This window comes from Ischnura elegans, chromosome 2 (assembly GCF_921293095.1).
Source record: "Ischnura elegans chromosome 2, ioIscEleg1.1, whole genome shotgun sequence".
Lineage (NCBI taxonomy): Eukaryota > Metazoa > Arthropoda > Insecta > Odonata > Coenagrionidae > Ischnura > Ischnura elegans.
In genome coordinates, this window is record NC_060247.1 from 108,769,258 (window position 1) to 108,775,156 (window position 5,899).

Consider the following 5,899-nt stretch of genomic DNA (forward strand, 5'->3'; position numbering starts at 1 on the left):
ATAACCTTTCGGAGACAACTTGCCGGGTTTAGATTGCTTGTTCAATTGAAGACATCATTCAGAGCGAGTCGGAGAACATCCTATCTTGTAGCCTCACTGTATTGTTAGGTATGGTGGAAAGGATATAATAAGAGAAATATTTTTCATAAGTGGTAGGTATAGATATTCGTTTTTTCCCCGAAGAATTGAGGAATTATTTAATACGAGCTCGCATTCGGGCAGTGACTGACCTTGCAAGGCGCACCTAAAATACAAATGTTTTTGTATTCTGGTTATACAGTAGAACCTCGCTTATCCAGAGTAACTGGAACCGGACACTATCAGGATAAACAAAAATCAGGATAGACCGGAAGCAATAGGAATATCAATAAGTACTGAACTGTAATAGAAAAGATACCATTTATTTATCGTGATAACGACCATAAGCACAACTCACTGCATAAAAAGGAGAAATGTATTTACTTTTTGTTAACGAAGAAATCGCCTATCGTCCTTAGTTTTAATAATATGTGACTTTTAAACGCTGCACGATAGCGTAATAGCTTGATTACCAAAATTATTGAAATTACCTTTGGTGTTTATTTTTACTTAGAAAATTTAACCTTATTACTTTACTTTCCGTCGAATATTGGCTCAGAACTGTGGTCCAAATAATACTGTATAGGAGAAAGGCTAGGGAGCCAATGCTTGTGGGGTGTCTGTTAATGAAGTGTCAAGAGCAAAAGTTATCTTCAGGGAGGAAAAAAATGTTCCCATGCCGGGAATCGAACCCGGGCCTTCTGGGTGAAAGCCAGATATCCTAGCCACTAGACCACATGGGACTCTGGTATACAAGTGTGCTCCGTGTAAAACTGATTCTTGTGGAAATTATAATAAATTATTTATAAGTCCTCCAGGGTTAACGAAGAATATCGGTCGTTAAATAATAATATATGTGCGATACGTGTAGTGCATGTTAAAGACATGGATTTTTCTGGGAGAACGAGTCCATAAATAAGTACCAATAAGTACCGTATTTAGTGCGATAAGTCGTTATAATATAAAATAGTTGCCTGGCATCCACACCTCTTTTTTCTGGTGTAGTTCCTCCTTTCTTGTGCTCGCCATTCACCCTCAACCCATCTCTCCTGTTCCCCAATGCGTCAATTACGTTTAATCGCGCGCCGTCGCGTGCTGTCCGTCTGCCCCCTGTTGAGGTCCGAAGAGTCTCAAAACAGCTCCCGGTGTCCGAAAGTGGATTATTGGTTCAAAAACGGGTCCGCGCTCACGAACAACAGCAGATGTTGAGCACAATCTCCGCCACACTCTCCATTCCTTCCTCTTGAGATCCTTCCTCCTCCCGTCATTCGCTCGTTGATGGCCCGCGCGCTTCTGGTCCGCCGACCACTGTCTGCCTACGCGCCGTGTTCTTTACCTGGGCGCCGTGCGAGGGCACGAGTCAACAACAGGTGCACTCATCCTTCCTATCCTTATTTCCAACCTGACCATTCCCCGCACACTTCCCTTGAAAATCTTGATCCCAAGTCCTTCATCTCCGCGATTTCTTCTTTTTTCACAATTTTACGTCGTTTGAAGCATGAGAAGGGCACGGAGCACCTAAAAAATTTCCAATTTTCTAAAAACCTATTCACGTTATTAATTCTACTTATTTTAAATGCTCATTCACTCCATTGTACTCAAATTCAAGTCGATTTTTGACCTCACCAGCAATTTGTCTCCAGAGTCCTCAATCCTTCGCCTTGTCCTAAGCCCGCTATTCACGGTGAATGATCGATCATGCGAATGAAATCATTCGCCGTGTAGAAAGGCCGTTTTACACTGGGCACGGAATTGCGCAGGTTAGAGCTGCATTAATTTCTAAAATGGCGTGGAATTGCGCGAATGCATGAACGACATTAGAACAGGGGCTATTTTGCCGTCTCGCATCCACGTATTCTCGCATGTGCTCTAGCATTTCACCGCTTTACACGACGCAATTTTGATTGCGCCTTCGCACGTACGTCCGATTGCGCAATTCCGTGTACCGTCTAAAATAGCCTTTACGGAAAAAATCGCGAATGAACCTTCACAGGCAGGGTCATTCAGTGAAAATTAGAACTAGTTCTATTTTGCTCGCATAGTCCTATGAATGATCACGTGTTCATTCAGCATGGTCATTCGCATGTACATTCACCGTGTATAGCGGCATTACAAAACTTAATAAATAAACTTAAGCCTCTCCCTCGACTCTTCTCATATCTTTAATCACTAGGTAAAACAGTAAAAGATGGCAGCGAACCGAGATGGTACGACGCGGAAGTGAGGAAATCATTGAGGCGACATAGAGCGTGTCATTATAAAATGAAAAAAGTCAGCACGGATTTATCCGCTAATGAACGCGAGTTAATAATTTAAAAATACAGAACGGCTAAAGCCACCACGAAGGAAGCGTTCAGGAATGCATTCACGAATTTTATAAGAAAAACACTAGTAGAGCAGTTACAAGATAACCCAAAAGGATTTTGGTCATATGTTAGGGAAGTTCAAGGTAAACGATCTACCGTATGTTCGCTGAGAAACGACAATGGAGATGTGTTGACAAACAGTTGCGATAAAGCCAATTTATTAAATCCCTACTTCAAGAGCGTGTTCACCGAGCCTTCCGAGAACTCACCCGAGACCGTTGACAATCTCTGCATACGAAAGATGCCGCCTATTGACATTAGTACGCACGGAATAGAAAATATATTGAAATCGCTCAGTCCAAAGAACAATCTCCGGAGAAGATAACATTCCTGTAGACGCGATTTTTCTTGATTTCAAAAAGGCATTTGATAAAGTACCCCACGGAAAGTTAATAATAAAACTGAAATCTTATGGTCTAGACGAAGATGCCATTTCCTGGATAAGAGGACTTTTGAGCGACCACGTCCAAAGAGTAGTATTAGACGGTGCAGTCTCCAATGAGGTTAGAGTCACTTCTGGCGTTCCTCAGGGTAGTGTCATTGGCCCACTCCTATTCCTTCTTTATATAAACGACATTGGAGAAGTAGTACACAGCAACTTACGATTATTTGCAGACGACGCTGTAGTTTACAGAGAAATCCGTTCCAGCAAAGATATAGATGATCTAACGAATGACCTTGCTGCTATCCAAGCTTGGTGCGATGCTTGGCAGATAGAATTAAATTTGGAAAATTGCGTCGTAATGAATTTCTGGAAGAAGAACAACTCCCTACAACGTAGCTATATAATTAGGGGTACCCAATTAGAGACTGTGAAATCCGTGAAATATCTAGGAGTTAGACTCAATAATGAGCTATCGTGGAATAAACATATTCGGGAAATAACCGGTCAAGCTAATCGTAAAATGGGTTTCGTTAAAAGAATAATAGGAAAGTGCGACGACAAAGTGAGAGAAATTAGCTACTTTTCCCCCGTTAGACCACATTTGGAAAACGGTGCCAGTGTTTGGGACCCTCATGAAAAAGGCTTAATAACAGATTTAGAACGCGTGCAAAGAAGAGCTGCCAGGTATGTGAAAGGTCGTTACGATAGTCTTGTTAGTGTAACTGACCTCTTAGATAAACTCGGATGGGAATCTCTGTCGGACCGTAGATTGAAAAATAGACTAAACCTTTTAGATAAATTCAAGAGCAGTGTCTTTTCTAATGAAGTTAACCATATCTTACGGACGCCAACAAACTACGGAAGACCAGATCATATAAATAAAATAAGAGAGATAGATTGCAGAACAGACATATTCCGAATGTCATTTTTTCCACGATCAATAAGAGATTATAACGGCAGCAATAGAACTCGTAAATAGATTGCATGACTTGTAGTGTAGCCTACTAACCTATGTAAAACTTAATGCATGTTTCTTAATTCTATTATTATTTCTAACAGCATATAGTAGTATAATTTGTTAGTATACGGGACGTTTTTTGGACGGTGTGGTGTGCATGTGGGAGTCCAATGCATGCTGGTGATTGATCACCCCCTGCCAAGCACCATAGAGGTGGCTCGCAGGGTATTATGTAGATGTAGGTCATTCCATCTTAGTCTTGGTCTTCCCTGTGGGCGCCGTACTTCTGGTTGACCTCCCAACACTCTTCTTATCATGCATCCTCCTCCCTTCTAACATGAAAAAGCCACCAAAATCTCCTACCTCTTGTAACAGCCACGATAATAATCTGGTCTCCTCTACAGGTTCCTGATGTGTTTTTTTTCAGTCGTACTTATTTGAAATACACTCTGCATATGTGTTGAGTTCATTTTTTGCCTCACTAATTTATTCGAATTATTGGTAAATCGAATGGAAAAAGCAGATACTTTGTGTCAGGGTTGCAGCTAGGAATTAAGGCTGGGGGTGGGGGGTGGGCTAGGTGCAACTAATACCGGGGTGTGTGGGGGGTACGGAATACCCACCAGGATAAGCGGTATGTGCGAGATTAATAAATTGCGGAATTTTAAGATAAATGGTTCAAAATGGTGAGTTTTACGGATTTCTGAGAGATATTTTATTAATCCTCACACTATTATATTAGTAATATCAATCCAATTAAGTAAAATGGATTAAGCTTAAAAATTTCTCTGAGCTCAGGAGGGGTTCTATCTCCCAAAACCCCCCTCGCTGCGCCACTGCTTTGTGGAGATCCATTATAAGATATGAAGTGGTACTACTTTGCATTTTCCATATAAAACTTTATTTCACCTGAGTCAATATGTAGACTCAGGTGAAATAAAGTTTTTATATGGAATAGTGCTAAGGAGTATCACTGTATATCTTCGAATTAATGGTTTATTTAAAAAGCTAAGAAATTCTATCAGGTTACTTTATTTAATACACCCACGCCTCGCTGTTCTCGCTTATTATTACCCGGTGTGATGCGCTATTTAGTCTGATCCATGTCCCCACAAAACCAAGTCCTAGTTACGCCTCTGATGAAACCCATGTTACTGAAATTTTTTCGTTAAGCCACGTATGTAGTTCCACGTATGTAATAAATACTATACATTCCCATAAAAAAAAGTAAAACGATATTTTGCGTATTGCAGATGTATTAAAAATTATCGTAACTTTATATCGTCGTAATAGCATACCGGGGTGTCAATTTTATCCTTACCTATGCCGTAGGAAGAATTTAGAGCGGAAATTTTACATGCTACAGACATTTTGATCGCAACTTCTATCTCAATATTGGCATTCTCTACATCATCTGTTTATTCTCATTATTTATATTAGCATTTAGTTTGGTAGACTTGATGGTGAGTGCACCTTATTAGGGGTAGATTGATCTGTCATAAATATCTGATATTTGCGACAATAAAACTATGCTCTTTGAAACAAAAATAGGAGTTACTCCATGGATTTTATACATTTTTTCATAGAATTAATTAATATTATCGCATAGATTTCGGTGCCATTATTGCGGATGACATAATATATGGAAGTTCTGAAGGTGATTCCGAAAGTTATTATTCGAGTGCTGGGTAACCTGGTTAGTGAACAGATGTATCAGTAGATTTTTTCAGACCCACACACTCAAAAGAAAATTGTCAGTTCTACAGTACGAACCTAGTCCCCCTTAAATGCCCTGATGGAAATGATTTATTGCGAAACTTGGCACTAGTTTTATAGCCCACGCAGTGCAAACATTTTTTGTGCTCTCAAATTTTCTTATGTGGAGTACTTTTTGTTACTTCCCCCTAAAATCCGCCCTAAATTTTATATGCGTTAACCTTAATGGATAAATAATTTGTGATTACTAACAATAGCTAGTTTTAATTTCCTATAAACATATAATTGTGGTGGTCTCGTACTTCATGGAGTGAAACATGCTAAGCGGAAGCTCATACCGCCGGCTTACACGAGCAGTGCGTGCGTTGTGGATTTTTTCGATCACCACGAAGTGCA

The 5,899-nt window shown here is 40.1% G+C and overlaps 1 non-coding gene across 1 annotated transcript; it reads right to left on the reverse strand.

Moving 5' to 3' along the window:
- Window positions 1-749: 749 nt before the first annotated feature.
- Trnae-uuc lies at window positions 750-821 on the reverse strand. The gene has a single exon. It is a non-coding gene; the product is annotated as a tRNA-Glu (tRNA).
- Between the last annotated feature and the right edge of the window lie 5,078 nt (window positions 822-5,899).